This window comes from Bombus terrestris, chromosome 4 (assembly GCF_910591885.1).
Source record: "Bombus terrestris chromosome 4, iyBomTerr1.2, whole genome shotgun sequence".
Classification (NCBI taxonomy): domain Eukaryota; kingdom Metazoa; phylum Arthropoda; class Insecta; order Hymenoptera; family Apidae; genus Bombus; species Bombus terrestris.
Genome location: NC_063272.1, coordinates 17,296,558 through 17,317,275, shown reverse-complemented (window position 1 = coordinate 17,317,275; position 20,718 = coordinate 17,296,558). Strand labels below are relative to the sequence as shown.

Below are 20,718 nucleotides of genomic sequence, written 5' to 3'. Positions count from 1 at the left end.
GCTTAGGTCATCCGCCTAAGTAGCGTGACTTCCTTGAAACCGTGTTCCTCAAAATTATCTATCAAATATTCGTTACGTATCGTTGATTGCTTCGGTTTATAAAAGCAGTATTTACACGGTATTTGCGGGCTAGGAAGATCATCGACGAAGAAGGAGAGTAAAAAGCTGACGCGGATGAGCGCGCGGTTAAAATTCAACCGGAGGCAGAAGAGAGGGTGAAAGACCGGCTGCGTCGTGATCGATTAGTCACAGTACCCGTGTGCTCGAAGGGTGACTTTACGTTTCGTCCGAACGGATTAGTTTAGGCATTTGTCGTATGTGGCTGATCGCGAACGATACGATGCGCCCCCGCGCACATCGACCTTACCATTCTCGATGACCTCGCGTCTGCATGGATCCTATGCTATGGAACAAGCCATAATAGCTTCAAATTACTCGCGCAACGATGAAATTGCTTATAACTGGTTTTTCGACCACTCTGACAAATATTTGTATCGACGGTACGTCAGACGTCGCCGATTTCTTTCATCTTTTGCGTCGTAACGTTGTCGTCGCGAATAAATTAAAACGCTGTTTAAGGAAATGGCTGAAACAACGACGATCGTATGCCATAAAGACGCGTTTAGATAAATTCTCGTTTACCGAAATAACGAAACTGACACGGATACGCGGTTTGGAAAGAATGGAACTCGCTATGATTCGAAAACGAGGTCAGACGGGGCACATGTTCACGCGCTCCCGTTTGACTTGCCACGGGATGCTACGGGACACCCTGTATATACAGGCTCACAGGAAGTCGACAGAAATATTCGAACGCTCACCGCAGGAAATTTTTACCAACGTATTACGTACCTACGTATGTACATTCGCTGCGATGAACACGTTACGTAGTAAATACAATTATTCCACTGTTTCCACCGCACACGTACATTTGTTTAAAAAAATCGTATACGACGATCGATAGCTGTTTCGAGCAATATAAGCCCAATTAGCGTCAAAGCCCACTGAACCAGCGAATATCGAGACGTATCGATACAACAGATAGTAGCGTCTATGTGCATTTTCACGCTATATAACATCGCGATTACGATCGTTCTCGCGACAGTGTCGATGAAATTTCAAGATATTTATTTACTACATACACGACAGACACGACACGCTCGCAAGAGGTTTCAAATATTTTCACGAGCCAGTTACGTAAATGCTTAGTTACGGTGTGGCTACGTATTGGGAATAATTTGTGGCGGAGCGTATTAAACAAGCCACTTGCTCGCTGTTCTCCGGTTGTCGCAACGCGGTGCGGTGCGGTGCGGTGCGGAGCGTCGCGTCGCGTAGCATCGCAGAGACAAGGAGGCGCGCGAGCGAGACGTGCAGCGCACGTGGACAACGTTGGATCGCGTTCGTCATCGTGGATGCGTGGTAAGCCTTTCGACGTTATGCGTGTGCGTACACGCTATTCGAGGCGGTGCGTTATCGCTACCAGTGACGTCGCGTGCGTCCTCTTCGTATCTGCGTTTCCTGCGTCTTGCGAGTGGGCGCCCCTCCGGCAATTTCTGCGTACAAACAAAGCCCGCTAGCCCTCTGTAAAATGCGTCTCCGTGCTTAATCGCCGGCCAACGACGCATCGAGGAAATTTGTATGGCCTTCGTTCTTGTCGAATTCGTTAACGTTTCTCGTCGCGCAGCCTTCTCCCGCTTTCTACGTGGGTTTCGTGCGTGCTGTCTTTCGCTTCTACTTGTTCGCCATTCCTCCGTCAACATACGCCATCCTACGAGTCTTCCTCGATGTATCGTACCAAGTATCTGAACTAAAATCGAACCAAATTTCGTTTGGCTAACGAGTAACAGGAACGGGTAAAATCTTAATAATTTTGATACTTTATCGAACAAAAGTTTGTTTATGTCGCGCACGATCGCTCGTACGAATGTTTCTCGAGAATAACTTTTTTCACAAAATCGAACGAAACGACGCGAGTCTTTTTTGAGAAGCTAGAAATTACAATAAGAAATCTTGTAATTTCCAAATGTGTGTACGTTTTCGGATTTATCTAAAATTTCAAATCAATCGTGGCAGCTGTGCCTCGTTACGGCGTTGATGAGATTATTCGAAAATGTTTCGTATAATACGTAAAAATGATTGTCGGTAAAACAGAAATATGCACCGGCCGAAAACGCGTCGTTGGCGTAGAATGAAAAAATCGGATTGGACGGTAGGGAACACGGATGGTGCGTAGAGCGAGCAGGGCTTAATAGCGGAGGGCCGAGCATTCACGAGAGGAATTAGTTAGCGGTTGCTTTGGAAGCGCGGACGCCCCGTGGTGCCAACAAAAGAGTTACAGACCTTTCGCACCTCGACACGGGGGATTACATGCCATAAAATAAATCCTCCTGCACTCTCCGACGTCTTTGCTCTTATGACCTCAGATTATAATGTTTTGCCCGCGCGTGCTTCAACGTCCACGGAGAATCTTCTTTTCTACGGCAGTTTCGCGTCTGCCAGAAATCGTAAGCAAAAACTCGCGTTGAAACCAATTTCTCTTTGGCCGTATTCTCGAATAGCGTAATTGTTCGACGCGACGATCAAACGTTTGAAAAAAAAGTTGGTTACGTCTCGCGTTTCGTAACTCGAACGAAGCATCAAATACACAAATACGTGTTTCATGTTCGGACCTGAAAGAAGATGCGAAAGAAACACGAGTTTAATGAATAACGCAATCGCGTAACACGTTCTTTTGTGAAAGAACGTCGCGCGTCCTTCTTTAAATAGAAAATATCTACTATTGTCAAACAAACCTGTTCAAATACAAAGTACCATCGTCAAACGATGGTACGTCGTACGTGCGTTTGATCTTCGTGTCTTTTGCGATACATTTGTTGAGGTCAAAAGGAACGTAATTTTTTAGTTTTCGATCGATGCTTCGAGATCGAGATGTGGAAAACGCGAATGTGCAAAGCCGACATTTACAATCGGATTTGTAATTCGAAATTTCATTATCGATATATTCTGTTAAATTATGTGCTTACGTCCTTGAAGAATCTCCATCCCGCTGTGGCAATTTCTTTCGTAGCCTAATTCGTCCAAAGACACGCTCTGACATACGGAGACAAGATTCGAAAGTGTGAAAGATTAGGTAGTTAAGATCGCGAAGAACCAGATCCGAGACTCGAGAAACATCCGTCATAAATATTTTTTCGTCGCTGTAAATGAAAAGATGTACGATTTAAAATTATTTCCAGTCGCCAGATATTAAGCAGCGCGTATTCGTTTTTTGGATATTTCGCGTGGTACCTATTTACGTGTATTATCCTACGAATATAAACTTACTAGTTGATCGTTGCTTATGGTTACGCCAAAATTTCGATGTTGCCAATCGATACGATAAATATTTTTATTCGTTATTTCTCGATTAATGGTTACTGCCGGAAAATGGACAAACAACGAACGACGCTACCATATTTTACGTTGAACGCTACAATTGTTTGCTGTTACTTAGATATTACGAAAGATACATACGATGAAAAGATTTAATTTATTTCGATGAATAAAAAATAAAGCTTTCGACTTTAAAATTCCTCCGCGTTACCGGAAACCATGGTCCACTACGATTAACGGATTAGATTTGAAACGCTATGCTTGTGCGATCATTATGCTGATTATCAAAGCGAAGGGGCGCGCAAAGAGACGATCCTGACATTCGACGAATTGCGATCTGTAGCTGTGGTCGATGATACGAGAGCATCAAAGTTTTATCAAAGGGAGAAAAAATAATCAGGTTGACCGGAGTAAAAAAATCTTGCTGCTCGTTTGCTGTAAAAGGGACGAGTATGGTTGGTGGTAACGCGTACGGAATTCAGAGGGGGTCGTGACTTTTGTCGTTTTTAATTGATTAATCGCTCGCGCTATTACGTGATTATCGTAGCTCCTCGAGAAGTCTCCAAGAGGACGGAGAGGGAACGAGCGGAGAGTTTTTCGGCAGACAGAACCGACTGTCTTCCTGTCGCGTGGCCCCCACGTTATCTCGCTTACTCGTCTCCCTTCGCTGGAATTAACCTCTACATTGGGATTAAAAAGCGGATATATTAATTTGTCCCGTTCTTTCTTCTTCTGCTTCGTCGTTTTCTTCTTCCTCGTAAAACGCGATACGCTAGATGAACCAGGAATGTACGCAAAAAGCCGCTTCTTACGGAAAAAACGAAAAGTCTGTTTTCCGCGTCGATGGACCAATCCTCCTTTGCGCAGTTGGACAAATCTTTCTAAACGTATTCGACGTAATCGAATTTCCGAAAATAAGTATATTTTTTAAATAAACGTTAAATGCATTGAAATTAGCGTGGATGATCTTTCTCTCTTTTTTTTTCTTTTTTTAAGAAACACAAACAGACGTTTGACGCGCGTGTTTAGAGGATTAGTGTATAACGCAAGTACGTGTAGATATACCGTGCACATGTGCCGAAGGCACACATACAGGCGCATGCATGCGTGCACACGCGCTCCAGGCGTACACTAAACACATACACACACGCGTACGATGAAAGATACAAGGTCTGACCCTGCGATCTCGTCGTATTTTACGTTATACGACCCTTTTCGTTCAAAATACCATAAAACGACGAGGAGAGATGGTGCATTAACTTTGGAAAGTTTTTGCGGCTGATTCGAATGACCGAAAAGGTTTGTCGCACTTTACAGAGACTTTCCACTCTGTAAAATTGTCGAGCAAGGGAATCGATTTTACTTTCCTGTCCTTAGTGCAACGAACGGTATCCCTGGAAGAAAGTTGACACAGCGAAGCGAGATAAAAAAGAAGAAGCGGGTCATTTTCACGAAGAACGATAAACACGGATCGACGATTATCCTAGAAAAATTTCGCGATCGTTTGATTTTGCTGGCAAAGGCATTTAAAAAAGAGCGAAATCAAGTCGTATGTGATCGTTTATACGTGTAATTGATCGTTGCTTATTGCGTATTTTCGTCGCTTTTATTTGGTCGGTGTATCGTCTAAGACAATGAACGTCGAAATACGAAACAACGTATCGACGAAACACGTGGAAAGAGATAAAGACGTTGAATTTCAATGGAACGAGCTTTATTATATCGCGTGTTTTCTAATACTTCGTCATTGAAAATCACAACAGACTTTGAAATGACGAAAAATTTAGAAATCAATCTCCGTCGGTGTTCGCCGGCTGAATGACAATTTTTCTCGGTCATCGAGCTATACTTCGGTCCAAAATGAATTTGCATACGAATGTGTCGTTCGAATAAAGACAAGAAAGTCGAACGTCGTCTGTAACTAATCGTTCTACTTGCCTTTCGCTATTCGGTTTGCTGAACTCTTTCTTTCGCGTTCCTCTCTTCTAAGTAGACTTCTTATTGTATTTTTGTTTCCATTTGGCCGGACAAATGAAATCGTTCTGTGGAGTAACATTCTTCGTGCTATTTCAAAGAGTGTACGGTATTTAAGATGTTGGCGACGAATTTTAATCGTCATCGAATCTGTCGGCTTCTTCGTTCGTAACCCGCCTCTGTCTTCGCAGCTTTCCCAATTCCTTTTTCCTTCTTTTTCTTTTTCTTTTTTCATCGAAAATCGATCGCAGTTCCGACGTATCAACCTCGTTCCGATCGATAAATTTATCACGCAGCTGTAGACAATGAACCTTAAGCGAATTCTGTTATTTATCACGTACACGCTTATGAATAGATTCTAATTTCTGCGCATGAATAAAGATCATATGCTTTAGCAATTCATAAACATTTTTATGTGTTTATGTAACATGAAAGAAATTGAAACGTTTATGACTTGGCAATAGACACGTATTGTGGAAGAATATACCATATGTAAAGACAGTAATACCGTGTTTAATGATCATGAAATTTACATTCAAGCGAGGTATGTTGTCAGATTTGCATAAAATATTTCTATTTAAAAAATTGAAGAGACGTTAAAAAGATATATATGCAATGGTAATTTGAATAATAAAGACTACTCTGTGATATTTGAAATTACATATACACAAGTATATTAGAATCGTTTAACGAAAGACTCTTGCGAGTAATATCGTTTGTTTGCGTTCTTATATTCTACGTTTGTCAGCATATGAAATGTTGTTTTTTTAAATAGAATTTTATTTTCCTATATATATATATATATATATATATATATATATATATATATATATATATATATATATATATATATCATACTTTTAATTTTACATCTCGGTATATATTTAATTGAAATAATTTCCTCCATCCTTCGAACGATTAATCTCTCTCGGAAGAGACTCTAGATTTATAAAATTGATCCATTTTAAAATCAAAGAGCTTTTTAAACGTTGTTTCCTCCTTTCCTGAAGAAACATTCATGAGTTTGTTATATCATCGAACTTATTATATAAATAGGCACACTCGTGCTCGATAAAAGAAGACGTGTGCTTGAAAACACGAGTAATACTTCAATGGTCAATGGTCAATAACGTATTAATCATCAGGCAGTTAACTGCGGAATTTACTTGTGGAAATCTCTCGTAAGATGAGGAGACGAAATCAAGCGATGGTAAGGGTTTCGTTACAATTTGTAAACACGGTTAACTGGCTAGAAGATGGTAATGACACGTCGAGTTCAAACTCCGAAGAAACAATACTTTGTGTGTGTGTGTGTGTGTGTGTGTGTGTGTGTGTGTGTGTGTGTGTGTGTGTGTGTGTGTGTGTGTGTGTGTGTGTGTGTGTTCGCGGATACAGCAACTTTTACCCGAATAAATTTTACATAATTGACGCGAGTCTTCTTATCGTAAATGTCGTCAAACCTGCTATTGCCTGAATAATAGCCTAACAAGAAAGAGTTTATTTTCGAATACGAAGCAGGAAAACGTTAACGACGCGAGATTTACTCTGAAATCTTATTAAATTCGATTCGTGGAGGATTAATAGAAACGAAACGAAGGATGTTTGGGAACAGCTTGAGAATCATGAATGGAGGTTGGTTCTCATTACGGCAGTGGATCAACGAGGTCAGATCTCGTACCATTTGACTTTCCTGTCGCGAGGTCGGGTCGGTTCGGGCCAAGAAAGTCGTTTCTCGTGTCACTAATAATCCCCGAACTCCTTCATCTAAATTGATCGAATAACTAACACAACCCCGGTCGCTATTACATTATAATCTGCTACTGATTCTCGTTAATCTTCGCGCGATCGAATTAATCCCAGGCAACGGGATCGTTAAATCGTAGAATTCGATCGGCATTAAAATAAGACGAAGAGCGAAGATTTTTGCCAGAATAATTCGCGTAATCAACGCCACCATATATTTTTACAACGGCTCGCCTAATTATTCGAACGCTCGTAAAAATCTTTCGTGGGTCTGTCACATTACGCGAAACATTGTGAAATTCTGAATGACTCGAATAAGTTGTATTGAAAACACGAGCTTCATTACGAGATCAAATATTAGCCTAATACAGATACCGACAGACCGCTAAGACAGACAGACAGCGTTAATTCCTAAACTACCAAATGCTTCTTTATGGTTTCGTCAGTTTGTTTTACTATACGGTTATTACACTGCTTTGTTACAGTGATTCCAACAAAGTATGTCTGTAAACGACAAAAGATAATAGATTTTTGCACGATAAAAGAATTAATCGTTTCTTGTAACGCCTAATAATTTGCAACACCTCGTCAATAGCTTTTCGTAAGAATTACTATCTTTCTAATAACTCTGCTGTTGACGAGATATCACGTACATTGTCATAAAATAAGTTTCAATAAGCTACGTCTACGATTCGATTTAATAAAATAGTACACGATGATTACGCCATTGGACTCTGTATTTGTGGCTGCCCGGATTTCGATCGTGTCTCGTGGCACAGTCGCAGGTCTGGCCTTAAAAAGTGACGAGAAATGTCGGAAACGCCGGGACAAGGCGTAACGTACTATTAAAAACACGATCGAAGCCTGAGAATACGTCGGTATAACGTCGTCGAACTTATACCTGCGTCGCGTTGCTGTACATAGAAGTAAAAGCTAGAGGAAGAGCGAGGAATTGAAACGTGCATAACGTTTGTAAGATTCGAATTCGAACAAATTCCTGCTTAGGCTTCTGTACCAAATTGACCGGTGTAATGCCTATTCCGTGATTTTTCAAACGTTTAAATCCGAGCCATTCTTAAGGACGAGTTAGCTTTTCCGGAATTAGTCTGATCGATTTGAATCGTATTAGATCGCTGACAGTCTTAAACAGCTGGACTGTGAAAAATTGCGAAAACGCGGAGCAAAAACAGCTCGAAGAGAACAGAGTTCTCGATTCTTCGGATAATACCGGGTAGTTTGGGGGTATTGGATGGAAGGTAGAGCAGACGCGGGGAGAAACATCGAGGAGAGAATTTCGAGACGAACGATTTGCTGGAAGTGAAAGGAACCCTTGGCCTCGGGGGCCACTTGTTGCATAGCGGTGGATTCCTGCTGATCGAACTCCGCGGGACGTGGCTTGCACTAACGATTCCGAATGCTCTCGAAAACCGACTCCCTAACCTTTACCAGGGTACTGCCTAATCGTCGCTTTATTCCTACCTTTATTCCCTGCCTAATCGATTCCGCGGCCGCTCCAATAGCCCATGCCGAAATGTCTATTTCCGTCCGCGTTTTCTTCGAACCGAAGAGCCAACGGAATCATGCGAATCGCTCTACGCTCGAATTCTCGATAGATGCGCCTCGACGAGCATTCGTTGGCTTTTCCCTCCTAAATAGCGTAATCAACCACTCCAACGATGACAGGCGTAGCTTCGAAAACGAACATCTCTAACGTTAATCGACCGAGTAATCGACGTATGTTGGTGTATTTCTTTTCTTCTTTTTATTTGGTAGACTTTTTACGATCGATTCTCGTTGAGAATTATAAGTAAATTATTTTGGCGTGGTACTGTAACTTGGATCGTAAGAGTTTATAGTATGTTTGATTCTAGTTGAATCTAATGCTTCGATTCGTCGAGTAATTGGGTAACTAATGAGTAATATGTTAGTGTACGTAGTCACATATATATATATTTGCGGTTATGCGTGGAGTATTTATTTGTAGCGCGTCCAATCATATCCAAATACAGTGGCTACGAAAGGTATTGCTGTATCGTTGTATTTACCGTAGCATTTGTACGAGTATTCGTTATATATATACGTAGATATCCAAGGAAGAGGAGGAGAGAAAGGAGAGACCTGGGTACGGTACATGATAGGAAATGACAAATGAGAGTAGAATAGGAATAGCGTATCTGGCAGATTAGCGAGAGAGTTGCGCGTGTATAGTAGAAAACTCGAGCGATTGGCGAGAGAATCGAGTGGCGATAAAAAGCAAAGAAAAATTGCGACCACGTAAGCAGGTTAGCCATCTATTTGTAGGCTGTAGGTGAATGCTAGGCTCTACGTTTCAGGTCCGAGATTTAGGTTTATCGTTTGCTGGTATTTCTATAGGACTGCGAAGATTTCATACTGTGAGAATGAAACGTAGAAACTACGAAATTTTCCCTTTCGAAGAAAGGTTTTTCTCTTTGATGAAAGGTAGAAAAACAGGAGTGTGCTTTAAACGGTATAAATTGGCGCGAGGGAAACGAACATCGTAGGATCAAAGGAGCGATGTTCGGCGACGTTTATTAGCTTGATTTAATTCAATTTAGCTACTAATAATGAGTGCGGCATTTAATTGGTCCAGTGAAGATGTCACACGGTATTTTTCTAGTTCGCTGTCACATAATGCTCGATTACAGTGTCATTGATATCTATTACTTAATGTACATGTCAATCTATTCTTTAAGAAACATTTATCTCTTGCGCCGTTACTTCGCGTCGACGATAATCCAGATTATTTTCTAAGGCTATTTGTAATACCGATTTTACGTCTGTAGATCGCTAATTCAAACTGTTCTCGATAAGCACGAAACGAAAGTTCGCGTGAATTTATACGATCATCGTTGATATTTATATTTATACGAACATCGTCGATTCGGAATAAATCACTACGATACGTCGTTGAAAGAGACACATTCTCGTAGCAACAATTTTAATACGATATTTTTCCACGACCTCCATTTTTACAAATGATTGTTCATTGACGCTTCGGCGAAATGCTTTCTTAAGTGTCTCGCGAAGAATTTACAAAGCTGGACCATTAAACGTTCACGGTCGACCGAGTTTTCGAGATTGCGGTAACGACTGTGAGAAAATCACTGTTAACTGTTTTTCGACAATAAGGCGATCGTGAACGGATGATTGGGTATCAATGATCGGAGAATCGATCGGTGAAAACGTATCCGTGTCGTGACTCTGGAACGCTCTCTCGTAAACCGAAGTGCCTCTCGATGACTAGGCGATTAGAAATATTTTTTACGGCGATTTGCATTACGCGTTTCGTACCAGCATCGTAGCACCTTTCCAATCGACGCGTCGATGGAGATCGCTCTTTAATTTCCAACATCTGTCCGTGGGAGAACAAGTTGGGAAATACGTGACTCTACTTTTTTTCGAATAAAGATATACCATACAGGCTTGTTACGAAATAACGTCAAAATATTTCTAAGCGAACAAAGGGGAACAAAGGCGGTACGAAGAAAGAAGCGAAACTTTGGTTTTCTCGGGTGTTTTGAAACGCTAAATATCGCGTCCTAATTGAGGAGCGGAAAAATGAATTTCGCAAAATTAATTGTACGTGAGATCATTGTTCAGCGATAAGACGTGTAACACAAGTATTATACGGTACGTACGTGTCCCGTCTAAAGTGAAACGTTTTAAAAGAATGTTCTCGATATGTATTGGTAAGATCGTACATATACGTACGTACATAGAAGAAAAGGTTACACGTTACGTCGTAGGATAGTAGAGTGAAATAAAGGTAAAAGGAAAGCGGTTGACATGTTAGCGCAGAGACATTGTTACAAATAAACAAAACCATCCGGGAGAAGAAGAAAAGGAAGATCGCTGCGCTACGTAGGTTGTGAACGTTCTTAAATAAAGTGATCATCATGCATCGGCGACTCATAAAAGACGACAGTTAGCGGTAAATGGAGGAACTCGGAGAACATAGCGCGAGCCGAGGAGAGCTGTACGTCAAAGAGAAATAGACACGAAGAGTACGATGCGAGGCGAGGCGAGACGAGGCGAGGCAAGGCGAGGCACGTTTCGGACCGAATAAAATTACAATAACCGGGATGTATAGAGTTATTCGTTACCCGGCGAACTTAGCTCGGGACTCGGGACTCGGGATAGCCGCTTTGACGACACACGCCGTGCCGCGCGGTGATCCATCTTAACTGCCAACCCTTGCTTCGGACCGTGCGTCGCCGTGGGATTGCAGCCGATGACTGAGATGCCACCGTCCGTTAGAGCTGTCCTCCTCGATCATCCTTCGATCGCGTTGATTTTGCTCGACCAGCGAGTTCCCACTTGCTTCGACACTGTCCTTTTCTTCCATCCACTGCCACCCTCCCAAATCCCGATCCCTCGTTCTATTTCAGTTACTTACGTCTGCGCTTACGTACGCTAAGTACACGTATGCAGCTCGCGAAAGTAATTCTCAATCTGTCTGTTCATTTTCTCGATTATGTCGACAAAATTTCTAACGGATTCGAGATTCTACGCAGAAGATGCTATAAGATAATCGTTGGGAGCATCACGGTCGATTTTTCGCTAATTAATAGCAAGCTACAATTCGTAGCAACGTCGTCTTCCGCGCTCATCGTACATACGTTTAACTCTACCTTTCGTCCTGTGTACTAATTTTTCCCTAAACGTAGGTACGCTCGTAATAAATAATCATGCAACTTTTAATATCTATACTCGTGTCTCATCGAGGTGCGAATTAAATCTCGAAAAGTTTCGTACAACTCGCGTAACAGGTACATCGATGAAAGAATTGTGCGATAAGCGTTGGAATACTTTCGCGATCCACTGTACGTACGTACGTATTGCTATACCTCGTTCTCGTGTACGAACCTTCGCTACTCCGTGATCCTTTCCGTTCCAACTGACGATTATTCAAATCCGACTGTCTGTAATTTGCTTTTTTCTTCGCCGACGTAGTGTATATGTATGGTAAAACCTTCGGAATATTTAATCTTTGTATTTCTTTGTGACCGGACTAGGCCGAACAAACGTTACATCTTTGCGTCGTTTCGTAGAGATTCGTTCGGAAAGACGTTGCTTTTCGACAAAACACGCGCGAACATTTCGCAGGAAAGTTGCACCGTATGGAGGAAAAAGGATCGTGGCAACGTTTACAATGGCTTTGCAAAGGCCGGCGAACATTACGATTAAATTTTACATTTACAGATCTATACGCACGTTTCGTACGCGTTATTTCTTGCAGCTGACATGCAAAGGTTTTCAAAACAGTAACCAGTTGTGTCTTTCGCACGAGCTATTCCCGACATACGTATTAACTTTCAAAGTTGACATGCCGCTGGCATTAGCATTACGCGATGTACATCACGGCAACAGATAGATTCATTACTTGAAAAGCTATACACGACCTCGTGCAGTTGTCAGCTGTGCACTTACTCGCATCTACTTACTATGTAAAACGTGTATATAAAACTGTGTATTTTTTTTATTCCTACGTACCGTACGTACGCGTTTCTCATGAGGATTATTTATGAAGAAAAATACTTATTAAATTACACATTGCGTTTGCTATTAGAAAATATTGTGAAACGAAAGAGTTGGCGGTATTTAGAAATAACGACTTAGGAGACGTACCGATGGGTAAAAATACGAGATAAACGTTAGAAAAACGCATAAAGAGTTTTAATAGCGTATATTTCTGTCAAATCGTAGATAACAAACAAAATACTATTTTCTCACCTCCTTTCAGAACCGGTTTTATCATTAAACAGAATTATTATTTACGCTTCGATACATGAAACATGACAAATAATATAATTTATATCACGTACTATACCTAAATACCGGCGATGATGGTAAAATTTTCAACCGGACGAGGATGGTTCGGAGCATAGAACAATACGGAAGATATTACGACTTTGGATAGAAAATTTCCAGTTGATTTTGGCTGCGATGTTGATTCTCTAAATAAATCAACGCGGTATTTAGTAGTTCGAATTAGCACGTACTAAATAAACTATTTGTTAAGAGTAGATGTAATATAAAATTACGTATAAAATATTATTAGGCACCAAAATATAACGATTCGATAGGATAGAATTTCGCAACAGGTGTGCAAAAATGTCAACCGATCAGGACGATCGGTAACAAGTACGAACCGGGGAGGAGAGTTGCGTAAGCCACACGGTGTTTTTAACGACACTGCCACCAGATGTGTCTAGATAATTGCTGCCTCCCTATCACCATGATTGTATGCCAGTAGGAATTATGCGATCGGACAGCAACACTTTGCACTCTGCTAATTTTATTCGAAAAATACGTCATATGGATTACAGAAGATACGACACGTAGATAAGTGGCGGATTTCTTTGCCGCTTCCACGATAAAGATATCGCGAGTTGTTACATTTTTCGAACAAATAACGAACAAACAATCGCGATATAATAATACGAAGTCCTATCGGACGATAAACATTTAATATATAGATATAAAGAATATATAAATAGTTTTAACGCGATAGGAATTTTAATCCTGTAAAGATCTAAATTTCTTACAACCTGCAAAAAAGAAGAAAGAACGAGAAAGGCTCGGCCAGACGTCAGCCTTCGACTGCTCGTGGATCAAGGTCGGTGAAAAATCATGGTTCGTGCGGGGCAGAGAGATTCTCAAAGCGTACAATGTAACCATAACGTTATTATTCCAAGTGGTCGAATATGGAAGCGCGTATTTTTGTACGTTAAAAATCGGTAGCTAAACAACGGTGGCAGGAGAAGCTGCTTCCGGTTCGACGAAGAAAGAAGCTTGTTATAATAGCATCTCGTGGCGAAAAGAGGAAAATCCGCTTGTGCAGCGGCGAACGTTGTGTTGCGATTATTCCAAGTCCGAGGATGAAAAACCCCTTTTTCGAGGTAATTACGACAAATATTTGGCCAGCCGGCCGACAACCCTTCTCCGAATGGGCAGTCACGCGAGCTAAGAGGTTGGCAGAAGAGGAGAATCAAAAAGAGTCGCAGAGAGATCGGCGCGTGAGAAAGAGAGACGAACGAACGAGGGTGAACGAGCTGAGAAGGAAATCCGATAATGCAAATATGCCCGTAGCACAATATCAGCTTGAAAATCTAATCGGTTCTAATGATTGTAGACGGTTCATTGTAGCGACTAAATTCCATAAATATTTTTACCTATATTTTCGGAAACACTACTTGAATCGTGAAAGAGTTTCCAGAGATTTGAAAAGCGGCTACACCAATGCCTGCCACTTAATAGCCTTGCCCGATGGAACATTTTCCTCCCATTCACGGTTTGACAGCGAAAGAATATCTTTTAAAGATGAACGCCGTGGATACGTAGGAAAGATTGAAAATAACGTTCGTTTCGTCGAAACAAATTGAAATAACAAGTTTTGCAAAGTAGAAATTCAATGGACATTCTATTTTTTAAAGCTATATTCAACCGACGCAACGTTTCGCTGGTAGGATTTGTCAAGTAACGATTATTTTATAATTCGATTGTCTTGATCATCGAATGGAAAAAATAAAACCACCTACGCGGTGAAATCAATTGCAAATATTTATTTGCTCGCCTACATGCTTTACGCGAATGTATTATTGTATTAATAAACATATTTATCGTTTACGTAATACCGACATTAAGCTTTACGATCAAATTGGATTTACTACCTAACGTCCGCGTACAGCGATAATATTTATTAATGTTATGCTCATTCCCTATCTACTTGGTATATCGTAAATTAGAAAGTCAAGCAAAATATAACGTAGATCAGCTGTTTCCTCCAGCGTTGCGAGCAAAACTTACACGCAAACTAATTTGTATATTTATTTATTTCTGGCTTTTAGTAATTAAGAATCTATTCAGAGATTGTCAAAATATCGTGTCATAACTCAGTCAACATAGGGTAGGCAGGAATAGATACACAGTGACATTGTAGCAAGTTGGATATTTCAAAATATATCACCGACCCGGTCGTTGGTTATACGATGAAACATGGTAATTGAAATTGAAAAAATATATACACATTCGTACTTTAACAATTTACACTCACGTGACGCGTAAAGTTTACACGATTATTAACGCGCTGCTTTGATTCAATGACATTTACATTTATTAAAATATTAATTTGCTCTTTGATAAAAGAACAAATCATAATGGTAATTCGTTGATTTACATAAATATCTTCCGCGTCAGTAGGATGTTTTCTATCCGTTTGAATTCTTAACCTGGTCTAGTCGTTCGCTATATCGAGAAAGACCAAGATCCTGATGGAAAATAAGGTAGTTGGTAGAATTATAGAAGAGGAAAGTATAATCTTTACAAAGCTCGCAGTAAACAGGTTCGTCCGTTACTTTCCAAAATCTGCGATTATTTTCTCGTTTCGTTTCCCGGTGAGAGACGACCGAACAAACGAGGATGAGAAGCCTATCGCGTAATGATCCTAAGAGGAGAGATCTGTCAAAACGATGGGACCGCTTCGGAGATTCCTCGACGCGTCTGTTTAGTTTTTGTCATCGATATGCTTGATTCTTGATGGATCTCCGAGGTACTCGTCTTTCTCACGTAGATCCTGAAAAGATAATGTTTTAAAGAAACAAAGGGGACCTCGTGTCTGAAACCGATACCTTAAAACCTAAGAATTTTCTATACTAGAAAAATCGGTTAAAAGTGAGAGCGTCGTCGATCGAAGAGCATTTTAGAATTCAAACATGTACAGGGTGCACATGTATCGAGAAAAATTGATAAAACATTTGTACGCTGCACGGTTGCTGGATACATCTGTAACGACACCAGAGTTTAATTTAAAGTTTAAATAAATTACAGAATTGCGGATGCGATGCTTGTAGCGACTATACCGATAGATTGTGTCAACGTATACGTATATTGCGCTAATTCTTCGCTACCTAAAAAGGAGAAACCTGCAAGCGTCATTTTCGTTCAGTTTCTCGGTTTGCCAAGCTCGGGTTTCCAAAAACTCGAGGAAGTAGACGACTTAACCGAACGTGTAACGCGAATGAAAAGGAAGCGCGGTTAGTTAGCAGGTTCCTGTGACTTGCGTGAAAGTGGAGCGCGGTGAGATATCTATTTTTGAATAGCGAGGTTTTAGTTTGTTTTCGTCGATAACACGAAACGTTCGTTCGTTGTCAAGAAAGATGCCCGAAAAAAAAACGCAGACTTGGAAGGATGAATTATAAATATTCGAGAGATGGCGCAAGTACCGAGTCGCTGAGACGTTAGGTGTATCTGTGGTAATGCCGGCTTTCGGCTCTGTGAAGCGAACGAAGAGGCATCGAGACCCTCAAAGGAGCCGCCTAGGGACCGAGTCGTATCATCGAACCAGGTCCAAGGGAGTCTCGACATCTCTTCTTCGATGCCTATTAGTAAGTCTCGTCACAACCAGCTAATGATCGCCTTTTACCTCTTTGACACACGCACTCTCACTCCCGCGCTCTCTTTTTCTCACATTTAGAAATCAGATCGATTTTCACTGTGCCGTCAGTCAACGTTAACCGCTAACATTTTACGCTTGTTTTTCAACGTTTCTTCCGCGTGTTATCGTCTTGCGTTAACCATTTAACCGCAGCCGATCGCAATCGCAATATAATCCATTAATGCGTTAAAAGTGCGAACACGCTGCTCGCTTATCTTCTTAAAATTACGACGAACGCGATATAGAAATGTTCGTAATAATCGGTGTTTGACGATTCGATCGGGAAATTCGATCGAATTTAACTGGTAAAAAATATTTTAGCGTTTCAGGCATTTTACTTTATCGTTTTACGTTATCGCCGGCAAGAACGTATGAAAATTTAGCTCCCAAAAATCTACCCCGAAAAGTCTCGACGCCGTATCGACGCTGCATGAAATTATTACAACGACTCGAATCGTTCGTCGAAGATTCGCGTTTCTGCTACGAAGAAATTCGCGATAAAAAGACGAAAGAGACATCAGCGAAATGTAAACAGAAACGAAGAAGAAGATAGAGAAAAGAAAGCATCGAGAGCAAAGATGTCGAGAATAGAGTAAGAGAAGAGAAGTTGAGATAGAAAGGAGGGAAGAGATAGCGTAGCAAGATGAAAAGGAGGAGGAGGAGGAGAAGGAGGAGGAGGAGGAGGAGGAGGTAAAAGGCAGGATAAAAGAGAGAAGGGAAAGAAGAAGGAGACGAAGAACCCCCCGCAGCTGGTAAAGGGTTTACGGTCTGTCAGGCTCTCATACACGTCGCTCGTCCTTCCTTCCACGTGAGCGTTTCAGCTGGTATCGGGCATGCAATCACACGGAGGATTAAAATGGAGGCGGCGTAAAAGAACGTGCTAGAGGAAAAGGGAGAGCATTGCCTCCTATATGCTCGCGTTTAGCTTCTTCGCTGGATGAGGAGACCCGCTGACGGATTATCCTTTCACGGCAAGTCGTGGACACGGACATTCTTCACGGACAAAAACTTCAACTCGTTCCGCCGACGTGACAAAGAGGAGAAATTTGTTGTTTTCTGCGGTGACGGGTGTTTTAAACGACAACGCGGCCTGGAAAATCGTACCCCTTCACGATTCTTCGCATTCTTTCGCTTCTTAACGAGCTCGTTCAAACCGACGAAAATTCGTTCTTTTCGTCTCTCGCCTCTCGTTTTCATTCTCTCGACGTACAACCTCGATCGATCTTCGAGAGACGAATCAATCGTAAATTAGATAAAGCGAACGATCGCGCTGATAGCGCATCGATCGGCGAAGGAGCGTTGCAATATCGTCGGTTTAAACGCGATTTTCTTCGTATCGTTGTTTATGTAGTATCGATGCAACAAAAAATTTCATGGTGCACGTACGAGAAAATTTGAACACCTTTTCCGCGGTAGTCGAGGCTTTAAATTTCGATTCGTTAAAATTCCATATGTTCTCGTCCTTTCAGATACAACGATATGTTTTTAAACGGCGAAGAATAAACGTTCTAACGCTTGGGATTACCGTGTCAAAGGATCGAGACGTATTTCTTTACGGCGGATCTTCCTAGCGCGAGCGCGTGACTCTTCTCCTTCGGCTCGAGAAGATACCGTCCCGATATCGAATCAATCTGCTCTACCAGCGTCAGCGACATCAGGCTAATGGAATTATCAGACGGGACAGACACCCGCATCATTCTTTGTGGCCGCTCGCACGTGGAGGTTGCCGATCACCGTGATGACCGGACCGAGTAAAAACGAGCCGAGTATAACGAAACGAAACGAAACCAAACGAAACGAGAAGAATCCTGAAAGAGGACGTTGCGTCACGTAGACTTTGAGCAGCATTATTCCTTCACGGGCCGTTACAATGCCTCCATTACACGCGTGATACTCGCTCACGCTCCAATAAAACTGTCAGACGAAACCTGTTCGAGATGCACAATGCTCGAGCTTAATGCATCGTCTCGTTGGTATGCGATACATGTTTCGCCTTACGTCTACTTTATAACGAGTCATTTAGATCGAAACAATTCCCTTTGCTAATTTCTAGAGGAAGCAAATTACCATGCGACGTTGTAACGACCATGCGACAGCGATTCCCCTTTTTCGAGTAATTTCTCACCTACGAGCCTCTTGTTTGCCGATTCGATTAACGCGAAATTGATAAAATTACGATTAATGAGCATCGATGATGAACGCGGATCGAGCGCTTTGGCAGTGAGATTTACAAAATTTCTTTGACTAAAGTCAAAGCCACTTTGGCTCTGATAATAATACGATGATGTACGCGTTAGCGTACGTAATTTTTGTTAGCCACGGCGGATGGGAACAGCAAATATCGGAAAGAAGAAAAAGAAGATATAGGAAGCGTAGATTATATGCATAAAAGTGACCTAGAATCGCTAAAACGTTACCTAAATGGAAGTCCGTACAGCAACAGAAAGATTGACAGGTATACTCTTACTTACTTACGTACTTACATACAGCGTGTTATAAATAGTTAAAAGCTAAAGAGTCGAAGCAGAAAACAGAATAATGAAATTATACCCAGCTACCTATATGAGTGTAGTATGATAAATTTATGGTACACATAAACGATATACACGTAACTGATATATCTACCTATAGATACGTTTTACGAATACAATGAAAAGTAGTCTTGCTGTTTGAAATTATAGAAGAATTAACTGTTGGTACAACGACACGTAGTTCGTATAGGACTCGTGATTCTTTTAAAAGCCGAAAGTCGTCGACTTAAACAGCAAAAGAATATGCTTCGTTGCTACATAGACACGCATTGTAGAACGTGTCCAGAGTCGTGGACGAATTGGTGTATTTCACTCGGTGCCGCGAGTAAGTCATAGCTTAACTGTATATATAAATAAGTACAGTTATGATAAGTCATTCGGGCTATTGTGTCTCTGCCATTGGATCCCACAAACTCATGGTCCCTTGTCTCGGTGTATCGTATTCGGTTGTAGTGGTGGCGTCTGTTGATACGAATTGAATAAATATGTAGGTGTATCGGAAGTTCCTAGAATTTCAAGAAGACAACTCGCACGTTTGAACATCTGTAAAATAATTTCTATCGATTTTGTTACGTTCAGCGCGAAGTTTGATTGGGGCAATTTAAATAAACAATTTCGAAAAACTCGCGAGCCAGCGTCGAAGAAAAGGGAAATAAAAGCGACGAGAAGAATTAGAAAATGAACATATTTCCGAAATTATTCAATAAACGGAAATTTTATTCGACATTTTCCACTCATATTATTAGGTTGTCCGAGAAGTGTCTTTCTTTTACAGACACGTCTTTTACAACGATGCATCTTTATACAAACACGAAACCTAGTCTGTCGAACGTTGTGATCTTTATTTTGATAGAACAAAATGGATCATACGTAATTCGATAAAATAATATAAATATTGTGCACCATTAATTCCTTATAAAACGAAAGAAACTTTTCGGATCAATTTTAATTTTCAAACTCGACAAATTTTCTCTAGAACGAAGCTTCGTGCGAAGAAAGAAAGAAGCTTGTAAACTCTATATTTTCTTCTTAATTGTAGCACGTTAAAATAGTGAGGTGGTATATGTTGTCCGTGATAGTTGTTGTTGTTGCTAGTTATATATGTCGTAACCTAAGGCGCTAATCGCTGTTGTTTTTTTATTTGTTTATTATTACCAGATTTTGTGTATTACATATTTGCATTTTCCATAATAAACGGTGAATTCTGGTTGTGGGATGGTTCAGGCAAAAGTACCGATACGCGACGGTACGACATAGCCATGCAATATTACATTTTTTTATTTTTTTTTTTTTAAGATTACTTTTGTAACTTAAATTTAAGCCGCTGCTGCGCTGTGCTTATGCACGATATTTCCATTTCCGTCCTGAAAGCCTGGTCGCAAAAACAGGACAGTTCGTTTTAATCACCGCGCTGCCGTCGTCCGACACTTTTTTTTTTTTTATCTTTGTTTATTAGTTCCAGGTTATTTACATATTTTTTTACATCATTTTTTTTTCCAGAATAAACGCTGAATTCTAATTGTAGGGTGGTACAAGCAAGAGTACCGATACGCGACGGTACGACGTAGCCATGCATTATTACATTCTTTTCTCTTTTTTTTTTTTAAAGATTATTATTGTTAATAAAATAAAATTAAGCCG

General features: G+C 40.9%; 1 long non-coding RNA gene across 4 annotated transcripts in view; it reads left to right on the top strand.

Annotated features, from left to right (window-relative positions):
- Positions 1-629: 629 nt before the first annotated feature.
- LOC125384907 overlaps positions 630-20,718 on the top strand; it is a 32,386-nt gene continuing 12,297 nt past the window's right edge. For 2 of the 4 annotated variants that reach the window (XR_007223762.1, XR_007223761.1), the window contains exon 1: positions 630-1,419. This is a non-coding gene — a long non-coding RNA (uncharacterized LOC125384907). Of the gene's footprint in view, positions 1,420-6,200; positions 6,557-20,718 lie in introns of those variants that run through there. The other 2 variants (XR_007223760.1, XR_007223759.1) reach the window with 2 other exon arrangements.